General features: G+C 52.9%; 1 long non-coding RNA gene across 1 annotated transcript; it reads right to left on the minus strand.

The window, feature by feature from the left end:
* Positions 1-2,176: 2,176 nt before the first annotated feature.
* On the minus strand, positions 2,177-11,156 carry LOC309644462. The gene is made up of 2 exons (XR_014254440.1): positions 3,674-11,156; positions 2,177-2,427 (listed from the first exon to the last, which is right to left on the minus strand). It is a non-coding gene; the product is annotated as an uncharacterized lncRNA (long non-coding RNA).
* Between the last annotated feature and the right edge of the window lie 11,957 nt (positions 11,157-23,113).

The following is a 23,113-nucleotide window of genomic DNA, read 5'->3' on the forward strand; positions in this document are numbered from 1 at the left end:
TCCCTTTGGTTTTCAAATTTTTATTTATTTATTTATGGCTGCGTTGGGTCTTTGTTGCCGCTCGCGGGCTTTCTCTAGTGGCGGCGAGCGGGGGCTACTCTTCCTTGTGGTGCGCGGGCTTCTCATTGCGGTCGCTTCTCTTGTTGTGGAGCACGGGCTCTAGGCGCGCGGGCTTCAGTAGTTGTGGCTCACGGGCTCAGTAGTTGTGGCACACGGGCTCAGTAGTTCTGGCTCTCGGGCTCTAGAGCACAGGCTCCATAGTTGTAGTGCACGGGCTTAGTGGCTCCGCGGCACGTGGGATATTCCCGGACCAGGGCTCAAACCCGTGTCCCCTGCATTGGCAGGTGGATTCTTAACCACTGCGCCACCAGGGAAGTCCTCTGGCATCCCTTTGGAAGGGGAAGCTGTTGCTGTTTTAAGGTAGCTTTTAGTACAGCTCTAATACATGCGAGACAATCATTTCAGAAGCAGGTTCCAAGAGAATCGTTTTCCTATTGGGTAGATGTATGGGATGGTTTGGGGATAAATATTTTAGCTCTTTGTCATGGTCACTGTTTTTGTCTCCTGCTTATCAGGAGACATTCTTTAAAGGCTGAAATTACAGGCACCTTTGCTGGAAAGCAGTATTCCTTGGCAGGTGATAGGCACCAGAATAATCTCTGAATCTCGGAAAAAGCAGTTCTTTTCTTAGGAATGCTTCCAGTTTTGCACTGAGAGGGCCTCTAGGGATGATGTAGCCTCTTGTTTCTTATTTTGAGGCAGGTAGGGTCCTGTGGGGTAAGCAGATACTGACCTGCAGAGACGATGACCAGCAACCCACCTGCCCCCATCTCCAGCACTGCAGCGTGCGGGGGCCTCCAGAATTGCAGGCTTGACCTCGACAGGAGCACCCAGGGTGGACGGGGAGCCCCTGGACCGATGGGGAGTAAATTCCTGCCTTCCTTGGAAAAGGAGCGTGGCACTTCCTTCTGGGGTATGACGTTTGTGCCTGACTCAGGGTGGGGTTCGTCCAGGATGGTTAAGAGGTGTGCATGAGTTTCTGTGAGAATGTCAATTTCATTCATTTTGAATATACACACATGTCTCTAATAAAAGCCCATTTGGGATTCCCAGGATGCCCCCCTCCAGGTACTGCCCAGCAATTGCAGGGTCTGGCCCACCTTTGGGCTTCAGCTGCAGAGGATGTCAGGTACTGCAGTTTGACTGTCAGCTCCTCCTCCCCCCCCATCCCCTCCCTTCTCAGCCTCCCCATTCCTGCCCTGTCACCCCCCAACTCACAGCTCCAAATTCTTCTCCCTAAGTTCTGCAGGGCTCTCCCCGAGTCCCTATAATCTCTCACCCGAAGCCCCAAAGGCACTCAGAACCGAAAGCCCTCCATTTAACAGGAGTCCCCTCTCAGAAGCCCCTGGAATTATAAAGACTTCCCCTGAGGCAGCAAGCCGAGCCTCCCACAGAGCAGGTGCTCAGCGACCACCCGCTGCTCCGCTGGCTGCCCTGCGTCCGCCCCCTTTTGTTTAGTTCCCAACCAAATTGCCCTCCCAGTTCCCCATAACTCAGGGTGAAAGACGTGTATGTGTGTGGGAACCTCTCGCCCCCAGGCGGTGATGGAGCCCAGCTGGACCGAAGGCAGGGACCGCGGGCTGCTGGGCCACCTTTCCACCAGCATCCTCCATCCTGACAGCTGTGCCTCGCTGCATCCTCAGGCCCCTCCTCCAGGCCAGATCACATCTACACCGTGACTGCAGGTGCTGGGGGTTCAGGGAAGCAAAGCAGGAGCAGGCAGCGTAAGGGCAGAGGTCGGGGAGGTTCCGCCTGAAGAGAGCCCCAATTTACACTCAGCAAAGGGAGGAGGCCTGGGAGGGAGCCATCAACCCGGGAGACTTGGAATTTAACCTTCAGGGCTGCCAGCGCCTGCCTTTCCCCTTCCCATGTGGGACGGTCCCTTCCCAGGCTTGGATGAGCATTCAGCTTCCTGAAGCCCCCGGGTCAGGCAGGGTGGGATTCCTGGCTGGGAGTGAAGGGGTCAGAAACGCCAAACTCTCCTTGCCAGGAGCAAGCAGCTCGGTAAGTGCTAGAATCAACGTGTGCCCCTCTGCTGTTCCTTGGCTTTCAGCAGGCCCAGCGAAGCACACATGGTAAAGAAAGCTCTGGAAATAACAGGACCGGCACACAAAGGTAGTATAAAAAATACCATTCAGTGTAGTGGGGCTCAGAATAGGTCCAAACTGAAAATACCAGAGATGTTCAGCAAGACGGGACATTAAAAAAAAAAGCACAGTCACGAAATGGAATACTAGCCAGTCCTTGGAAACCAGTGATGTGTTTGCTCAAACAATATGGCATTCCTGTTTCTGTAGATCAGAACAGCTGAATACTGGTGACGTCATGCAGTTCAAAAGTAGGTCTGTATTTATATAGAGGTCAACCCTAATAGAGTGAAAATGCAGGTTATTAAACAATAAGCAAAGTATGATCAACGAGGGCTCTTGACTCCCCGTCTAACATACATCTTGGCCACCCACCTCCAAGTCCCCTGTACCGGTCTGGTCCCGGCCACCATCCTTCCTCTCCTGGATGACCCAGCAGTCTCCCCTCCCTCCCCTCCTCTCCCTGCCCCCAGCCTTGCCAGATGGACTTTTAAAGATACACAGGTGCCCCCATCAAGGCTCTGCACAAACCCCCCGAGGGCTCATCTTTGCCCTGAGATAGTATCCATGGCACAGCCTGAGGCTGTCCGCAATCTGGCTACCCCGTCTCCAGCTGCTTGTCCTGCCCCGAGGATGTTGTGTTCTGTTTTGCCTCCAGGATTTTCCACACACTGTCCCTGTGCGAGGAGTACAGACCAGACCAGGTAATAATCATTTGTTGAGCATTTACCCTGTGCCAAGCACAATTCTAAGCACTTTACATTTATCATCTCGTCAAATCCCCAGAACGTCTCCATCATCTCTGCTGCCTGTTTCAGAAAACAGAGGATCAGAGTGGCTCCTGAGTGCAGCTGATGGGAACCCAGGCAACCTGGCTCCAGAACCTGTGCTCCCAGCCACGGCACCATCCCACCTTAGAGCCCACCCGTGACTCTCTACAGCTACATCTCCAGCTCCGAGAGAGGAGCCAAGTGAACTGCAGCACTGCACCTTGGAAGGCGTTCTCATCAGCACCTCCTCGCAGTGGGAGGGGTGGGAGGGCCTTGGCGGGGGCGGCTTAGGTCTGAGTCCGGCTCTGCTACTTCCTGGCTGAGGACCTGGAGCCAGCGACCTATACTCTTGGCCTCAGTGTTCCCTTCTGTGAAATGGGAGTTAAAGGCAGTACCTCATTGCTATGGCTGAGGTGGGGAGAAACTGGGCTGGTGCAGCTAGAATACTTAATGCCTGGCACACACCGTCAAGTCTCAGCAAATCGTAGCTGTTTTTGTTGTTTCTGTTGTTTATTATTATCACTATCATTACGCGGGCATGGAAGATGAAATGGGGGTCAGCTGAAAGCTGTCTTCAGGAGCCGCCTTGGGTCCCCTAAGTGGGAGCTGCCCTTTTCTGAAGACTTTTTCTAGATCGGGGTGGGGTGGGGGAGGACAGAGCCCGTTTGCAGGAGCAGAGCAGCCTTGACCCCCAAAGCCCTGCCCCCATCTGCAGCCTCATCTAAGCAAGTGCTCCACACCTAGTCACGTACTTACAGACTTTTAGAAGCCGGGTCGGGGCTGTGCCTTGCGGGACCGCAGCTCCTCATCTATGAGAGGGGGACGGCGTGGTGACAATGAGCTGGGAGGACGGGGTGAAGTTCCAGCCCATGTCCTGGAGCAGTGGGCGGGTGGGCAGTCGGTCGGTGGGTGCTGTTTGTGTCGTGAGATCGAGCCCCACCCTCTAGCTGGGTGGCCCTGGGCACGGCCCTGGCTTCACTTGGCCGCTCTCCTTGTTGATAAAGGGGCTACGTCCTCCTTTCCAGGCTTGTCTTCGGAGCCTCTCGGCATCCAAGTGGAGCGAGAATACAGCTCCCTCATTGCTGGGCTGGGCGTGTGCACCTTCCAAGCTCCCAAGGTGGAAGCCCCAAGAACAATTAGATGCAATATTTATTGAGTGCTTCTACGCGCCTCTTCTTCCTCCCCACAGTGACCCAGGCACTGAGTGGTCTTAACCCCTTCCTGCCGATGACCCCTGTGCGCTCAGAGAGGTTAAGCCGTCCTGCTCACGTCACGGGACAGGTGAGTGGCAGGTGGGGAAGCCAGGTGACCTAGAGCCGCCCTGTGAACAGCCGCAGTGTATGCACCCGTGGGAGCGGCTCCGAGACGCCCAGCCCCGCCGAGGCCTCTGCAGGACCCCCAGACGCTGGCTGACCTCACACGGGCTCCCCAGCCCTCGGCATTTCCACTCCCACTTCCAGAAGAGCTGCAGTCTCTTTCCCAAACTGCCGCCCCACAGCTGCGCCCGCCCCCTGCTCTGTGGGGAGTGGGAGGGGCGCTGAGATCACGGGGAAGGGCTGGCCCCGCGACCAGAGGCCTCACCCCAAAGCAGCTCTGGGGACCCGGCCAGGCCTTTGTCAGCCTCACACACTCGTTAAGCTGGGTTGAACCAAAGGTCAGAATTTACTGCACATCCAGAAGGATCCTCGCTGGCCAGGCCAACCCAGACACCAGCTCTGTGAAAGGGCAAGAGGGCTCTCCTGGCCGTTGCCACGGAAGCTTTTACAACTTGGTGGCTGAGAAAGTAAGAGCCAAGCTGAGGGATACTCTGGCTACCCGTGAGTTGGCAGCGTGCTGGCACCTGCGGCCAGAAACCTCAGGCGCTGGGATTGCACGAGCCCGGCAGGGCCCCTGCGGGTCTTTCCTCAGCTGCATGAAGGCAGGTTTGCCCAGCAAAGAAATGAGGGGATGCAGCAGAGGCAGGGGCAGGAAGACCTCGCCAGAGGGAGAATTTCCCACTGCAGCTGGACCTGGAACATGAGTGACGTTGGAGGTTCTCCTGCCCTCAGGGGCGCTGAGAGAAATAGAAATTCCTGTGCGGGTTCTCGCATCCCTCCTCCTTGCAGTAGATTTTGTAAGCGGCCACATTCCCCATCACTCCCTGTAGCCTCACTGCTTGCACTGGGGCTGGGGACTGTGTGGTACCTCCCGCTAACACGTGAGGTCTGTCCCACCTCCTGGAATCTGGGCTGGCCTGTGACTCGCTTTGGACAAGTCTGCATGCGGTTCCAGCCCTAGGCCATGAGAGGCCTTGCACACTTCCACTCCGGCTCTTGGGCCCTGCCTCTGCTGGTAAACAAGCCCAAGCTGGAGGATGAGAGACGCGGGGCCCCCGGCACCCCCCTTACCCGAGCCACCCATCCAGGGAAAGGGTGGGGGGCTTGAGTCTGGATGACATAGTCAGAGCCCCTGGGTCAAGCTATATCTAAATCAGTATACTCCCCGGCACCTCGATTAGCCAGGGAAACATCTCCCTTTTCGTTCCCTAACCCAGCGTGAGCAGGGTTTTTTGTCATTGGCCCAGAGAGGCCAAGATACTTGCATGAGGTCACATAGCAAGTTGTGCCAGAGGCAGGGCTGGACCTGAGGATGCAGAATGCCAGTTTAGGACTCCTTTCTCTTCCCTGTGGTGAGGAGGGTCAATTGGCCTCCTTCCCACTCCCAAGCATTCTTTACATGAATGCCCATGAACCTGAGAAGCAAGAGGAGACAGAAGTCAGTGTTTCAAAGTAATTAGGCTGGATTCGCATGAGGCCGTGCCGAGAGGTCTGGCCCAGGTGGGCCTTGGAGTCCCACCCAAGGGGATTCTGGTTCTGAGAGCCACTGACTGGGGCTGGAGATGTAAACAACAATAGACCTGTGGTTACATCCTGGATCTGTCTCTTATTTGTCATGGTGCTTATGCTTTCTAATCCTCCTTTCCTCTTTTGTAAACTGATCATAACAATAACACCAAAGTCATTCACTGAGTCATTCGGCTAACGTGTATCGAGCAGCTACTATATGCCAGGCATTGTTTTGAGCAGTGGAATTCAGGGTGTGCAAGAGGGCAGAACCCCTGCCCTGTCCTCACAGCCCGGCGGCCTCTCAGGGTTGATGTAGGATTAAATGAAGACGACACACAACAGAGGGAGTTTCTGCGGGGGTGGAACTCTGCATCTTAATTGTGGGAGTGGTTACATGGCTGTAGACGTTTGTCAGAGCTCACTGAACCACATTTACTAAATGTAAGTTCTAGCTTAGTAAATAAACGATATGCAATTTCATAAAAAAAAAAAATAGAGAACATCTTTCCTTCCCACTATAGTAGTTAGGCTTATTTTGCAAGTAAAGGAGAAAAGCTTTACATACAATGAAAGATGGATTCATTCAGTAAAACAAAAAGTTCGTTTAGATATGAGGATAGAGTAGGTGCCCAGTGCTCTGCCGCGGCTGTCCAGGCTGGGACGGAGCCCCGTGGTGGGACCCAGCACAGTCGCCTGCGCGAGCCAGTGTTACCAGCGTTGTCGCTGGGGTTTCCAGCTGCTTCGGATTATCTGTGTCCTGACTTCCTTCCCTGAGCTGAGATCACGGAGGGGCGACCACAGCTTGGAGCCCATGCCCGCAAGCTTCAAAACGCACAGCTGACAAATGGAGCGGCCCCCAAATCATTAACAGAGGGGGGTCAGCAGGGGTCTGGGGCTCTTGGCAAATGCAGACTGGAGGTGGGGAAAACGGCCAGCTCCCCATCCTCGCCTGTGACACTCACACCCTCTCCCAAAGCCCAGTGTCCAGGACGTGTCCCAGAGCAGGAGCCCCAGGAGGACAGAGACTCTGGCTGTGTCCACCGTGTATTGTAATTGTCCCTCTGCTGGCCCAAATCCTACGACGAGGCCAGGCGCGGTGTGAATCAAAGCGTGGAGCTCACACTCTGGAGGGGGTGGAGAGAGAATTAAAAATGAAACCTGTGATCTGAAGCCGGTGAGTAGAGAAGAGAGATGGGGGCGCCAGGGAGGCCTCTCCAGGGAGATGACATTCTTGAGCACAAACTAGAAGAAACGGAGTCAGTCAGGTGGATATTTGGGAAAACAAAAGCCCAGGTGGAGTGAGCAGCTGTGCAAAGGCCCTGGGGCAGGAATGTGCTGGCAGTGTTCCAGGCACAGGCTGGGTGGAGCAGAGAGCCGGGAGACGGGTCAGAGATGCAGCAGGAAAGCCAGGTCATGAGGACATTGGCCCCAGAGTAGGACGTTGAAGTTTATACAGAGCAAGATGGGGGCCAAGCCTTGAGGTGTGAGAGTGCCGTGCGGAGGCAGGGCCCTTCACCCCAGCAGGCTCCATTCAGAGAGCAGAAAGCGCAGGGCAGCGTGTTAAGAACGGCCGTGAACACCAGGCCAGGGATTGTTTCTAAACAAAGGCTTTTAGCCCCGTGTCAGAGTTACCCATCCCTCCTTCCCATCTGCAAAGTTTTCCACCTTGGGAAACAACACCGGGGCTGTATCTTGAGGATGGCTTTCCTTTTTTTCTAACAACATAAAAAGCTGACAAGTGAGAAGAGGCCTTTCCTCTCTGCGAGGACCCACATATGTGCGTGCATATCTTTGAAGGGATCACCTGCCGTGAAACGTGAGACCAGGGACGGGGCCCCAAATCAAATGGATGTTTCGGAGTGTCGGCGTGATATGCGTCCATATTTGCCAACAAGTTAAAAAAAAATGATGTTTTGTATAATCCAGGATTTACACGCTGCAATCTTGGCGGTGTCACCTTTCTCCCCTTTCCTATCTCAGCAATCATCTTAAATTCTACTCAAAACAAAGAACTCCCTGTTGGCAGTTAATCCTCAAAGGGAGAGCTTTGTTTGAGACTAAAAAACCTCTTTCAACTACGTTGGCAAGGAGCTGGCATTCCTTGTGCCAAGTCGGCCTGGTATGTCCAGCTCTGACTGGGAGCCTGCATTTGAGAGCTTAAGTTTTTTTTTTTTTTTCCACCCCTTGCGAGGAGAGCCCCAAGTCACATGACACATTTGTCCAGCAGGTATTGAAGGGGGTAACAGGGGAATTAGGACAGTGGCAGGAAGAAAAGGAGGGGAGGTTGGAGGGGTCTTGGGATGTGCTGGGCGAAGGGACTCCGAGGACAGTGGGAGAAGCTGGGGCTTCATTGAGCTTCCTCCCAGCCCAGTGGATACGTGAAAGGACCCGCTTTTGTATCAGCTTTCAGTGCCGCATAACAAATGGCCACAAACAGCGGCGTGAGACAGCACCATCTATTTGCTCTCTTTTCCGTGGGACAGGAGCTCACAGTGTGACCGGGTTCCCCACTCAAGGACCCCCAGGCTGAAATCAAGGTGCTGGCTGGCCGGTCCTCTCCTCAGAGGCTCTAATGTCTGTTCTCAGCACACGAGGTTGTAGCAAGCTCTGTCCCTTGCGGTGGAAGGACGCACATCCTGTGTCCTGGCTGGCTGTCAGCCCCATTCCTTGTGACGTGGCCCCTTGCACTTTCAAAGCCAGCAACAGAGACTCTCCCGCACGTTAAATCTCCTGTATGCGTTGTCCAGGAAAGGCCTCATCTCTTTCCAGGGCTCACCTGGTTGGGTCAGGCACACTGAGGACTGGCTCCTTTCTTAAGGTCAGTTGTGCCCCGTAACATAACTGTCTACAGGCCCCGCTCCGGATGCAGAGGATTATGCTGAGGGGTCATCATAGAATTCCACCTGCTGAATCTTTCTTCATGGCCCTTAGTGGGCTTTCAGAGCCACTTGCCGATGCCAGGCCTCGGAAGCACCGGCTGTGGGCCTGAGGAAGCCCCAGACTCTCCAACAAGGCAGGGAGCTGGGGCTGAGGCCTGGGAGTCAGACGGACTAGGGTATGAATCTTAGCTCTCGCTCATGTGACTGTGTCAGTCAAGGTGGGTTGGGTTATGCTGTGGTAACGAACAGTCCCAGCTTCTCAATAGCTTAAAACGACAAAGATGTACTGTACTTCTCATCCATAGCACATGCCCATTGCAGGATGGCGGAGGGATGGTGCTCACCATGGTCACCCAGGGACCCAGGCAGAGAGAATAGCCACCCTCTCAGATGTGACCAGCAGCCAGACCAGAGGCAAAAAAGAAGGCAGTCAAAGCAAATCACGTGGCCACACCCAACTCCAAGAAGGCAGGGAAGTGCCCTCAGAAAGAGAGAACTGGGGTGTCTTTGAACAGCCCTCATGATATGGGTGGGTGCTCTTTGATGAGTTCCTCCCCTGGCTGAGCCTCAGTTTTCCCATCTGTAAAATGGACACAAGAGTGCAGTCTACAGAGGTGGGGATAAACAGGAACTGAGGGCTTGACAGAGCGAGGCCTGTGCATGAGCTCATCTGCTCCTACAACACTGATCCCTTGGGATGGTGGTACGATCATTTCCACTTTACAGAGGAGGAAACTAAGGCCCAGAGAAATGAAGGTCGTACACAGGCAAGCGGTGGGATTTGAATCCAGGTCGACCTGACCTCAGAGCCCCGTCACCTAGCACCCTCTCTCTCTACTCGCCCGGGAGCCTCTTGTTTGGCTTTCAGCCCCAGGCTCCTGGCTTCTTAGATCGGCACAGTGCTCAAGGCATGATTTCTTTCTGGCCTCTCTGTGCAGAGATCTGGTCAACCACCACGTCTGACCTGAACAGAACTGTGATTGGCTTGGCTTTTGGTTCTAAACCGCTGGCTCCTAAGGGACTGGCTTTATAACACACACACTGCCAGGTTCATACGGCTGGCACTGACCCAGAAATCATCTGGGTCGGGGCTGTTTCCATCAGGAAGGGAGAGTGTGTCTATCCGGTGTTGATGGCAGGTCCCTTAAACTATGGTCAGTCCTTCAAAAGCACAATGGGAATCTCACACAATCCGCAATGACATTTACCACGATTTAAAACTTTAAGTTGCACCAGGGACTTGGGTGGGGGGAGGGAAAATGGGGAGTGACTGCTAGGGGGTATAGGGATTATTCTGGGGGCGATGAAAGTTCTGGAATTGGATAGTGGTGAGAGTTGCACAGCCTTGTCAACATGCTAAAAACCACTAAATTGTACACTTTAAAATGATACATGTTATGGTGTGTGAATTATGTCTCAATTAAGAAATGTCATCTTGCTTGGTGTTACAGCCCTCTTTTGCCTACTTTACAGTTGGTGGAGTCAGATATCTACTCTTTTTATGTGCCAGTGTTCATTTCCCTGTTTTTTCTTGTGAAAGTGCCCCATTTTTCCTCTGAGAAATTGCCCCGGTGAGCTTGTCCCCAAACCCCTTGATACCCTCCTCCCCAGGTCAGGTGTGGGCAGGTGTCTCAGGCCTCACCTGGCCTTGCTCCTTGTTTCTCTTCACACAGGCATGGGCTCGGGGGAGGCCACGTGACTGTTTTCACAACTTCAATTTATTTAGGACTCATTTCGTCATAATTTCATGATCGCTCGGAAACTAACTTTCAGAGTCAAAAGAATTGTTCAAAATCCACGGTATCAACTCAAAGATAGAATGGTAGGAACAAAGTAAACTGCTCACAAAATACCCTGTTAACAAATTCAATAAACAAAACCAATGAGTAGTCCTAGGGGACCCAAAGAAAGAGCCAAAGGAATTCTTAAATAGGAAACTGTGTTTTGTTCTACTCTTCTCTGAACAGATGTTTTTCACATGGTAAGAAGATTGAAGGAAACCCAGGTAACTCTAGGTAGATGAAGCAAACACTTGTTTCATTTCTCTGCTTTGGGGTGTAGTAGCAGCACCATTTGAAAGCCTTAAAACCCCAATACTCCTTAGCTCTGGTCCCTGGCTGGCAAATGTCACCAAAGAATTATACGCAAAATGCATAATTCCCTGCTGAGCAGACACGCGGAGCTCAACAGAATCTGGGGTGTGGCAGTTCAGGGCTGGGGGTCATGATAAAAATTTAAAATACATTTCCATGATTTTCACCAAGCAATGGTTACTATAATTTTATTGAGGTGAAATTCACATAACATAAAATTAACCATTTTAAAAGGAACAATCCAGTGGTATTTGTGTATTCATGGTGTTGTGCAAACAACCACTTCTGTCTAGTTCCAAAACCTTTCATCACCTCAAAAGGAAACCCCGTACCCATTAAACAGTTGCTCCCCATTCTCCCCTCCCTCCAGCCCCTAGAAACCCCCCATCTGCTTTCTGTCTCTATGGATTTACTTATTCTGGATATCTCATACAAATACGATCATACACTATGTGGCCTTTTGTGTCTGGCATCTTTCCTTTAACATAATGTTTTCAAGGTTCGTCCATGTTGTAGCCTGTGTCAGTGCTTCATTCCTTTTTATGACTGAGTAATATTCCACGTATGTGTTTATATACCACACTTTTTTATCCATTCATCAGTTGGTGGACATTTGGCTGTTTCTACCTTTTGGCTATTGTGAATTGTGCTACTATGAACATGCATGTACATTTATTTGTTTGAATACGTGTTTTCAATTCTTTGGGGTATATACTCTGCAGTGGAATTGCTGGATCACCTGCTAATTCTTTGCTTAACTTTTTGAGGAACCACAAGACTTTTTCCACAGCGGCTGCACCATTTCATATTCCTACCAGCAATGTACAAAGGGTCTAATTTCTCTACATCCTCATGAACACTTGTTATTTTCCATATTTAAAAATTATGGGGGCTTCCCTGGTGGCGCAGTTGTTGAGAATCTGCCTGCCAATGCAGGGGACACGGGTTCGAGCCCTGGTCTGGGAAGATCCCACATGCTGCGGAGCAACTGGGCCCGTGAGCCACAACTGCTGAGCCTGCGCGTCTGGAGCCTGTGCTCCGCAACAAGAGAGGCCGCGATAGTGAGAGGCCCGCGCACCGCGATGAAGAGTGGCCCCCGCTTGCTGCAACTAGAGAAAGCCCTCTCACAGAAACGAAGACCCAACACAGCTAAAAATAAATAAATTAATTTAAAAAAAATTATGGCTGTATTAGTGGGTTTGAATTTGTGGTTCAGATTTGCATTTCACTAACGACTAGTGACGTTGAGCACTTTTGCACGTGCCCGTTGACCATTTGTACATCTTCTTTGGAGAAATGTCAAGTCCTTTGCTCATTTTTAAATTGGGCTGTTGGTCTTCTGGTTGTTGAGTTGTGCAAGTTCTTTACATATTCTGGATATGAGTTCTTTATTCATTGGTTAGCTTGTAAAGTTGATTAACCAGTGTTAACATTTAGGACTGATCAGGGAAAACACGAATTCCTGCTCCTGCGGTTGGGTGGTCATCCAGGTGGGATGTAAAAACGAAGGTTCAGGTCACTCCAGGCTGCACGGCAGGACACTTATTAGAGCCAGGATGTGGCTCACACCTCTTTGTCTTTTTCTTATAAAACTTTAGATACTAATGCTATCTAAACACACGTTATCTGTGTTCCTGACATCCAGCTTTGTTTTAAAAAGTACTCAATCATTACGGAAGCGGTGGGAGCTCCATTTCCCCTCCTTAATCCCATGACCATGGCTCCTTTAGGAATTATGATTATTTAAAGCTGCTTTCCTGAGGGATTTGAGACTGCTCATAAGAGAAAACACAGGTACAATTAAATGCTGACTTGAATCTCTTAGACTTCAGGGGGGTCCGGAGCAGGTGATAAACTTGCTAAGCTCACCTTTCTTTTCCTGGATTCTTAAGAGGTCACCTAAATTCTGTCACCCATCAAGGCACCATATCCCCTGTCCTGCGTGGTAGAGAGTGGGAGTGGTCAGGACATTACCTCCACATGACAGGAAGGAAATGGTCACAGCTCAGTGTAGCCTATTTGTGGGCGGGCAACTCGGTTAGTCATGCAGGCCCCCCTGCTCACAAGGTCTCCATGCTCGGTTTAAAATTTCCTGTCGCCACCTTGAAATTCTTATTAATTAATTACGTACTCAATCCTGTCCATTTAGGGTTGCCAGATATAACAAATAATAATACAGGACTCCCAGTTACATTTGATTTCCAGATAAACAATGAATACTTTTTTAGTATATCCCATGCAATATGTGGGACATCCTTATCCTAAAGAATTATCTGTCATTTATTTGAAATTCAAATGTAACTGTGCAGCCTGTGTTTTATCTGCCAGCCCTGTGTCCGTCCCCTCCATGTGACAGAAAGGAGCATAGCAGCTGGAGTTGGATCTGTCTTCCTTCACTTAACATAATGTTTTCAAGGTTCATCCATGTCGTAGGATGAACAGCGAAGAAAAGGAGAGAGACCAAGATTTGCCTTTTCTGTAAAATTGGTTCTGGCTTCCCTGGTGGCGCAGTGGTTGAGAATCTGCCTGCCAATGCAGGGGACACGGGTTCGAGCCCTGGTCTGGGAAGATCCCACATGCCGCGGAGCAACTGAGCCCGTGAGCCACAATTACTGAGCCTGCGTGTCTGGAGCCTTTGCTCCGCAACAAGAGAGCCCGCGATAATGAGAGGCCCGCGCACCGCAATGAGGAGTGGCCCCCGCTCGCCGCAACTAGAGAAAGCCCTCGCACAGAAACGAAGACCCAACACAGCCAAACAATTAAAAAATAAATAATTAATTTAAATAACTTAAAAAAAAAAAGTAAAAAAAAAATTGGTTCTAAGGAAAAAATATGTGCCCATAATTTGCACGTGGAAAGGACCGGGTGCCCATTTTTCGTGAGGACGTGTTTCTGATCCCAGCCTGAGGGCAGGCGCTGCAGGCTGAGGTTGAGGCATACCTCTGGGCCTCTGGCCTGGCTCTCTCCGAGACTTTGGGGCCTTCTGCAGCCGTTCCTTTGTTAGAGAAGCCGGGGTTGAGGGAGGCAGAGGAGGTGGGGGAAGATAACTGAGAGAGAAACACGCTTATATTGAGCGTCCCCGTGGCAGGCTCTGAGTCGAGGGACTGGGGCCAAAGATGAGCAAGCGAAATGGTACAGCCGGCGTGCTTCCCAAGCTGCGAAGGGCACGCGAACCACGGATCCTGCTACAATGCAGAGTCTGATGCCAGGCAATGGGCCCAGACCTGAGATTCCATAATTCTAACAGGTCTGTTGGTGCTGTTGGTCCGGGACCACACGGTGAGCAGCAAGGGGCTGCCTCATGCAGGGGATGGCAGGGTGAAAACTGGGTCTTGGGGGCAGAATTGGGTCTGCCGGCCCATCGCGCCGTCACCCGTCAGGAGCGGCCACCTCATTTGAGCAGAGCGGACTTTTATTTTGGTGAGGGAACCTAGAGTGGGAGGGATTTGGTGGGGGGACATGAGGGGTGCAGCCCAGACCAGGGTGCTGAACAAGCTTGACGAGGGCCTTGGGGTCTGTGGTGGAGGGTCACGGTTAGCAGACGTCCTAAGTCTCTGCCCTCCTGTGTCCCAGGTCACTCACGGGGACCCGGCAGGGAGCGCCACCCTCCCGCTGATAGTAATGGTGGACGGCACGTTGTCGCTCAGTGCCTGGCATCCACAGGCAGAGGAAACTCGCCCTCCGCCCTGGCTGTCCCCCTGCTGACCACCCTCCAGGGTGGGGCGGGGCCCTGGGGGCTGCTGCTTTGATGCCGGGGCCGCTCACGGCAATTACCCAGACGACTGGCTCGTGAAACCGAATAGGAGGGATTGGAAGACTTTTATGGGGGCCTTTTCTGCTTCCAGCAAATTCCAGGGCAGGATTTTATGATCTTTGATTCCAAGTCTCCTTTTGCCCCTTACTCCCCGTTGTCTGAAAGGAAGGACGGGGCTTCCGCAGAGGGGGGTCACAGAGGCGATGGTGGAGGTGGCCGCCTGAGAAGCCGGGGAGGGAGCAGGGAAGCTGGAAGTGGGTGGGCTGAGCCCTTCAGCAGAGTCTCGGGTCGGAAGAATCCAGCCAGTGTCCCCGGGGTCTCACTGGGCCCCCTTGTCCTCCACCAAGGCCCTGGACTTGGTGCATGTGAAGGGGACCCGAGAGGACCACGGACACTGCATTTCCACAGGGAGCTTCAAAAGACGTCCACGCACTCTGTGCAGGGCCCTGGCCGCCTGTTCCCTCCGCGGGACGATGCAGGATGGGGCCGGGGTGGAGAGAGACACGCAGAAACGTGCGTGGAGACCAGAGATGGAGGCTGAGTGGGAAGATGACCCAGAGACAGACAGACACAGAGCTGGAGAGACACACAGACAGGTGGACACGGTGCCGGGCATGGAGGAATAGAGAGGGGCAGAGGGGCTCGGAGAAATACGCACGGAGAGACAGAAACGGGGGCGGTGGAGAGAGACAAGGTGAAAGGCAAAGAGATGGAGACGCCCAGACACACAGAGGGAGGCAAAGAGATGGAGAGGGAGACAGAGACAGAGACACCCAGACACACAGAGGGAGACAAAGAGATGGAGAGGGAGACAGAGGGACAGACACAGAGCCACAGGGTGAGGCCAAGCTTCAAGGAGAAAACGAGAACACGAGAAAGTTAGAAGCGGCGTGTGGGACTGACGGAGATCCATCTGGAAGGTGCTACGGCGCCGAGCCTGCGCCGAGTTACTGCAGGGAGCTCACAGGCTGGTGGGGGCACGGACCCCGGGGACCACAGCCCTTTCGTGTGGCTCCGCTCTTGTGCTGCTGTTGGTGTCAGGGGGGCGGTGGCGGGGGGAGGGGGACGTGTGTGCAGACAGACTCAGACTCCGGAGTCCCTGCTTGGGTGGAGCCCAGCTCTGCCGCCCAGCAGCCCGGGCCAGGCCCGTGGGCTCCCCGCACCTTGGGGTCCGTCCCGTGGGAGGAGGGTTATAGCAGTCCCCGCCGCCCGGGATCACTGTGAGGGTCAAACAAGTGACGGCCACCCGGGCTCCCAGAGCTCTCCTGGCAGGTCTGAGGATCTGGGGTCACCAGGGCGGGGGGCCACGGAGGGGCCCAGGCCAGGCTCTCCAGGGATGGCAGATGCCGCCTGAGCAGCCTGTGCGAGAAGGGGCTTGCGTGTGAGTGTGTGTGAGCCTCACGGCCTCCGGTGGGCGGGCAGGGTTGTAGAGTTGCCCCATCCCAGGAACCTTAACTCGATCACAACTGCGCAGTCCCTTTTGAGGTGCAAGGTGACATATTCACAGGGTCCAGGGATTAGCATGTGGACCTCACTGGGGGCCATGATTCTGTCTAACGCTTTCCTTCTTCAATCCCTAGCCTCTGCGTCTCTAAAACGGGACAAGCTGGGCCTGCTTTGTGGGATTTTGCTCCTGGGGGTTATACACCTTCACGTCCCGCCCTCGGGAATTGGCTGGAGGTGTGAGAAGCCCCAGGGCGGTGGTGGTTGGGATGTGTCCCCTGCCCCCTGCCCGCCACGTGGCTGGACACCCTCTGTGCAGGGCCAGAGTCCTACCACTGCCTGCTCCCAAGGGAGGGAGGGAAGGCTGGTGGTGATCAGGGAAAGCCTCAGCTCTGGCCCTCAGTCAAGGCCATGGGGGTCCCCTCTGCTGTTCCTATGTCAGGGCACACAAGGGGCACCGGGCGTCTGGGTGGGGTCCTGTGCTGGCAGCACAGCCTCTGGCTCCCCAGCCAGGCTGCCCTCCCTTACAGATGTGTTTGCTGCCCTCTGCTGGCTACCAGGAGGTCCTCCAGGCTCCCCGTGGCTCCTTGGGGCTGCTTCTCCCAGGTTCTCCTGCTTGCTTGGGAGGATTCCTGCGGGTCCCCACCTTGGGGTGGGCTCAGGCATGTGCCCCTGTGAGTTACTGTCAGTGCTGTCAAGAGTTCCTAGGATGAGGTGGCCCAAATGCAAACAACCCCCAGCTCTTTGCTTTGGGCCAGGGTGACCACAGCTCGGTGGGGTCTCCTTGTCTCCATCCGGCGGTCTCGTAGCCTGGTGTCTACGCACTGACATTCTGGAGCCACTGAGACCCATGCACCAACACTGGCTCTGCCACTTCCTGGCCGTGTGCCGTTGGGTAAATTACTTAATCTCTATGCGTCTCAGTCTCCTCTTCTGAAAAATGGAATTAATATCTACCTTGCAGTGATGGAGCTATATATATTATCTAATATATTATATTAATTATCTAATATAATATCTAATATTTGTTGAGCATATACTACATATGAACCCTGTACTGGTCACTTTAACATCATCTGTAATCCTAATTAGTCTTATCAAATCTTCTTGAGAAACTTAGGAAGGAGGCATTGTTGTGATCTCCATTTTACAGATAAAGAAACTGAGTCTCAGAGAGGTCTCCTGCCCCAGGTGGACGCAGCCAAAAGTGCAGAACCAGGGTGCAAATCCAGTCCGTCTAAACCCACAGCCTATTCCCTGCCTTATGTCCCTTGGTCTCTGGTCTCAGCAGAAGTCCAGATTGGCCAATACGTATGTTCTTGACTGTTTTTTTTTTTTACAGGAAAACAAACAAATTAATGAGATCATTTTTTTGACAGTCATTTTCTTTCAAAACATGGGGTGGCTATGATATTAATAAAGGTTCTTGGGGCACAGAGTTGGGATCCCAATCTTCAATGCTTGGCGCCATGGACACCCTTGGTGCTACATCTTGTCCCTGCTCCCACTTGCAGCCCACAGAAAGATCCCCATCAGCGAGACAGCCCTGGACTCTTGACACCTTGAGAAAAGACATCCCATCCACTCCTTGCCACCCACTGTGGTCACATTGCACAATTCTCCTTTGGAGTTTTTATTGTCAGCTCTTTCTGATTTTAAGAAAGCTCCTAAAACCAATTCTAGTTTGGGTCATTTGACTTTTGTAAGAGCAGAAGCAATGTTTTGATTTTAATTAGTAAACCACAAATCCCATTGGCAGCCTCCTTTTGGGGGGAGAATCTAACAGCCTAGAATCCATTAGAAAATTCTTGAAGGGAGTATAAAAAACACTCTAGGGTCTATTTTGTTCCAGGTGCTTTCAGTCTATCACCTCGTTTAATCCTTGCGGCTGCCACAAAAGGTTTTACCTCTTACAGACGGCGGAGATGAGCATCAGAATGCCGAGGGTCACCCCAAAGACACATAGCTCTTCTGAGGCACTGCTGGGTTCCTACCCAAACCACTCCGCCCTGCTCCCCACCCTTTCTCACTGGACAAGTCTACTTGCTCAGGGATGGCCCCCACCTTTCCCAAAGCAACCCCTGTCAGTCTAAACCAGGGAGCGGAAAACATTTTCTGTATTTTAGGCATGTGACCTCTGACGTTGTAGGATGGGAACAGCCATAGGCAATATGTAAGTGAATGGGTGTGGCCATCTACAAAAGCAGGTGATGGATGGGTTTGGCCCCAAGCTGTAGTTTGCCAGCCTGTGTCTTAGCCATTTGGGGCAATCAATCCCCTTCACAAAGTGTTGCCAGGAAAGGGCTTGGGCTTCGGTTCTGGCCCACAAGCCCTGAGAGGATGTCACTGACGGGGTTTTGGGAACAGGTTTCTTTAATCTTGAAAAGAGACACTAGATGGAAACCTTTCTTCTCTGCATCTGGATGCAGTTGATGAGGAGGTGATGGCTGGAGCAAGTGCAGTCCTCTTGCGCTTCCAGTATACAAGTCTGAGGACCAAAGCTGACCTGTGGAGGGTAGAAGAATCCTGTTGCTGGTTTCCACAAGTCCCTGGATGAGCCGTCTAGCATTGCCACCCCTCCTCTGGACTTAAACCATGTGAAGTTATAAAGATGTGTATTATTTAAAGCACCTCTGGTAGAAATCTGTTTCTTTATAGCTAAAAGTCTCCTAAGCTGACTGATAAGTTGTCCAAAGCTTATTCTTTCCCTACTTCCCCACATGATTTTCCTGGCTTAACTTGGTTGATTTTATGTGGTGCTGAGTAGAAGAAACACCAACCTGTTTCCTTCCAGAGGAAAAGCAGCTGCAGCCCGTGAGTTGGCCCAGTGTACCCAGGGGCAATTTTCATTTATGCAACTTTTGCTTTTTAAAGCCAATTATGGAAATCGATGCATTTGAGTCTCAACTCCAGAGCAGGTGTGTTTCTGATTACAGACAGAGGTGTGCATGTTGCCCTCTGAAGTCACCTGATTGACAGGTAGGTGCTGAGAGCTTGCAAGGATAACCTCGCGGGCGTGTGGGGTTTTATGGGCAGCAGGGAGGCTGCAGCACGGCGTTGCCTGCTCGGCTGTTTCACAGCAGACGCGGAACCGGGTAGTGGGTACAGGCGGCCCTAAGAGCACCAAGGTCTGAGAGGTCAAGGATGCCTTCCTGGAGGAAGAGACCTCCCAGCCAGGCCCTGCCAGGTGTGGGCTGTTAGGAGGCAGCGGTTGCGGGGGGAGGGGGGAGTTTCACGTAGAGAGAGGACCTTGTGCAAAAGCTGTGTACGAGGATGAGACAGCGCGGGATTTCTCCTGCGTATCGTGTTCTGGTGCCCAAATTTGCGTTCTGTTAACGAGATTTTTGAAAATCTCCTAAAGTGCCCACAAGTAAAAGCCTCCATAGACTGTATCCACAGCACAGCCTTGTGTGACAAATTCCCGAGCTAGACCAGGGTTTCTGCACCTGGGCCCTGGAGATGAGGCCAGGAGCTGAGCAGGCCTCCAGGGGCGCTGGGCCGGGGGCACTGGGCCGGGGGGGCTGGGCCGGGGGGGCTAGCACGCTGGCTGGATGTCAACCAGAAACCCAGGACTCTTCCGTCAGGTGGAGGCCGACCCACCCCCGCCATCCTGGGGAATCTACCAACTCTTCTTCACGGTGCAAAAGCAGCGCTTCCCACAAATTAAAATTAAAAACAAAATAAGGAACACAAGACTACAAGGAGGAAAAGCCCCTCCCTGAAGCCACGCGATCGTCCCCAGTGCAGCCGAGGCCTCCAAAGGCCTGTGAACCCTCGGCCCCGAGGCAGGGTCTTCACGCTGACTGGTGCAGGGAGCGGGGTGAGGTTACAGGACGATCGCAGACTTTGCCCGGGGAGGACAGCGTCCCCTGTGCCCCCCGCTGGGCATGCGGCCCTGGGAAACCTGGTCCCTTCGGGCTTCACCCCGGCCTGGCCTGCAAACCCCCCTGATGCAGCGGGAGAGCCTGCCGCGCGCACCCAGGCATTGCCAGCCGGGAAGTGTGACCCCCGGCGGCCTCCCAGGCGGGTGGGATGTGCCTGAATTGGGGTGGCTTTGCCCTCCCCCCAGCTCTCAGGCCTGTGGGGCCCATCCCTCCTGCTCCCACAGCGGGGGGCTGGCCCCTCCTCACCCAAGGGCCCCCCAGATGCCAGCGGCTTCTCCTGCCCGCCCCTGGCCCAGGCTGGGAATGCTTGGATGTCGTGAGATGTCCTGACACATCCTGGGCTGCAGCAGCTGCCCCAGAATGGGGAGGGGTCTCCTCCAAGCCAGTTGTCTCCCTCCGCCACCTAGTTGTTCACCTCATGCTCCCCTCTCTTGGGTCACTCCTTAGACCAAGTTGGACCCCTTCCTCAAGCCTTGAAGACCACAGTCTGAAAGACAGAGGGCCCCGAGACTGCGGGAGCTGGATTATGTCTCTTGTCAATCAACCTTTAATCACCAACTCTGTGAAAGGCATTATGGGGAGGGCTGTAGAGCGCAGGCTCAGTAGTTACAGCACGCAGCCTTAGTAGTTGTGGCGCACGGGCTTAGTTGCTCCGCGGAATGTGGGATCTTCCCGGACCAGGGCTCAAACCTGTGTCCCCTGCATTGGCAGGCGGATTCTTAACCACTGCACCACCAGGAAGTCCTGGGAGACTAGTTTTTTAAACTAGGGGCTGACAGATGTTCAGGGTGACACCAGTCTCTCACAAACAAGGCTACGGTGAATATCTTCGTACTTAAATTTTTGTGTACATGGGCTAGGAGACCTGAAGGATAAATTCTTAGCAGTAGAATTGCTGAGCCATTTCTATTTTGATGGGCACTGCCTATGGCCTCCAGAGAGGCAGTGCCAGTGAACACCTTGCCCTGCAGTCCTAGAACAGTCACCTTCTGGTCTAGGGAAAGTCTGTTTTCATCCCCGCCCCTCCCCCCCCAAAAAAGATGGAGAAAACCAAGTTTTCCCTGTGGCTTGCCTTTCCTTCTCCAGAGTGAGACAGAAGCTCTTTTTGATGTATGCAGGTAGGGAGTGACCTGGGCTGTACCCTGATTCTGGCTGCTCCCTTCCTTCCCAGGAAATATTCCAAAATTCCTCCTCCAAAATACAGCCTGGATCAGCCACCTTTCCCCTCTGCCACCATAGCCCAAGCCACCACCCTCCCTCCCCTGGACAGTTGCCCTGGCTGCCTTGCTGGTCCTTCTCTAGACCCTCCATCCTAGTATTCACAGGGGAGTCAGAGTGGCCACTGTCACCCCCTGCTTAAAATCCTCCAGTGGCTTCTCACTGTCTTAGGACACAACCCAAACTCCTTCCCCAGGCCTCCAAACCCTGCATCATTTGCCCTCTGTCTCTCTCCAAAATCATTCCCCAGAATGGTCCCTGGGGTCCCACACTCCAGCCACACAGACCTGCCCACGCCTCAACTCCCCCAGCTTCCTTCCACCACAGGGCCTTTGCACTTGCAGCCCTCTCTGCCAGAAATGCTTTTCTTCCAGATGGCCACATGCCTGACTCCTTCTTATAATTTAGACCTCACAACCTAAATCACTGCTTCCAGGAAGCCTTCTTTGACCATCCAATCCACACTGTCCTTCTCCCAGCCACTGTTTTCTACCTTCCCTTGCTTGATTGTCTTCATAGCCCTAATTGAAATGTATAACTGTCCTCTCTGTTTATTTCCCATCTCCCTCAACTCCATGGGAGCAGAGTTTGATAGTGACACTCTGGGGGAGGGAGCTGTGAGCAGGTGGCCAAGATGCTTAGCTGTCCCCACAGATCTCACGAGGCAGACAACCTCCATAAAGCCAGCCCCCTGGGGCCGCCATTACTTTCATGGACCAAGGAGACCCACTGTCTCCTATGCTTAAGAGAATCCAACCGGTCAGACCCTCCTAACCACCGGGCTGATTTTGAGCTTGTGACTTACAGCACAGAATGGGCGTTCCAGTATCAGTGCCCCGGGTTCACGTTAGGGCCTGGGTCATGGGAAACCAAAAGAGCTGGAGCGGGGTCTAGACAGGCCACTCCGACTGTAATCCCTGGGGAGCGGTAAAAGGCGTGACCTCCTCACTGCTGATTAGTGAGGTGGGTCTGGGAGGGATCCATGAAGCCAACGAGAAGCTGGGCACATCTGCTCCCCATGACGCAACGTGGGCCCAGCCAGCGATTTGTGAATCAGCGGGGAGCGACTCTGCCTCATCCTGGAATTTGGCACTGAATTCGGCACTGTGTAGGCAGGTGTGGGCAGAAGAGAGATCACTGCCTGAGGAGTCAGGGAGCCCGCGATGTGGGAAAGATTTCCCATCTTTTTGAAGTTTCCAGAAGTCAGGAAGCAGTAAGAGGAATCCAGAACTTGGGGTAAAAACCACCTGTCATTTACAGGCATGGGACAGGGCAGGTCTGTTGAAACTCAGTATCTTCAATCCACAGGGTTGACTTGAAGATCAAGAGATTATGTGCAGGAAAGTGCTTTGTGCGCCTCCAAGTGCTGACTGTAAGTGCCATGAGGCAGGAGGTCTGTACTCCACTGGAGTAGAAACTCCTGGAGGCCAGCTGAGACATTTTCCTCAGTACCTGGCACACAGGGAGTGCCATACACACAGCTTGTGGAGGGACGTGGACCACGCTTCTTGGTCTTAAGTGATAGAAACCCAATCGGAACCAGCTTCAGATACCAAGGGGATCTGATAGAAGGCTGCAAGGGCAGCGTGCAGCTGGGCCTTAGGAACCTGAGTCAGGGCTCAGGAACCTCTCCTCTCGGCACATCTGCTTCATTTTCTTTCTAGAAAGACTAGCTTCCTTGGCTTCGCAGGGCCACACGGAAGATAACACGGCTGTCAACACCTTCCGAGGTTTACAATTTCCCATCTAGGTACACAAAGAGCATTTCTCAGGGAAGGACTCTGATTGGCTCAGCTTGGATCCTGTGCTCATTTCTGGACCAATCAAAGGAGAGCAGGAGGTCGGGGGGAGGGGTCATATTATAATACGGGTGCTTCTACTGGCACCAAGTGAATGATGGTGGGGGGTTCGGGGGGGAGGACAAAGAATTTCTATTCCTAGAAATGGGATGCTGGGTGGATAATCCCATAGGTGTCCATGAAAGAAGTCATTTTATATGAAGGAATTAGTTTTTAGAAGTTTATAAAAACAAGACACTCTCACAGTAAGAAATTCTGGTAAGAGAAGGAAAAAATCACCCCTGTTACAACAACTCAGGGG

Source organism: Balaenoptera physalus (genome assembly GCF_965194825.1).
Source record: "Balaenoptera physalus genome assembly, chromosome: 16".
NCBI lineage: Eukaryota > Metazoa > Chordata > Mammalia > Artiodactyla > Balaenopteridae > Balaenoptera > Balaenoptera physalus.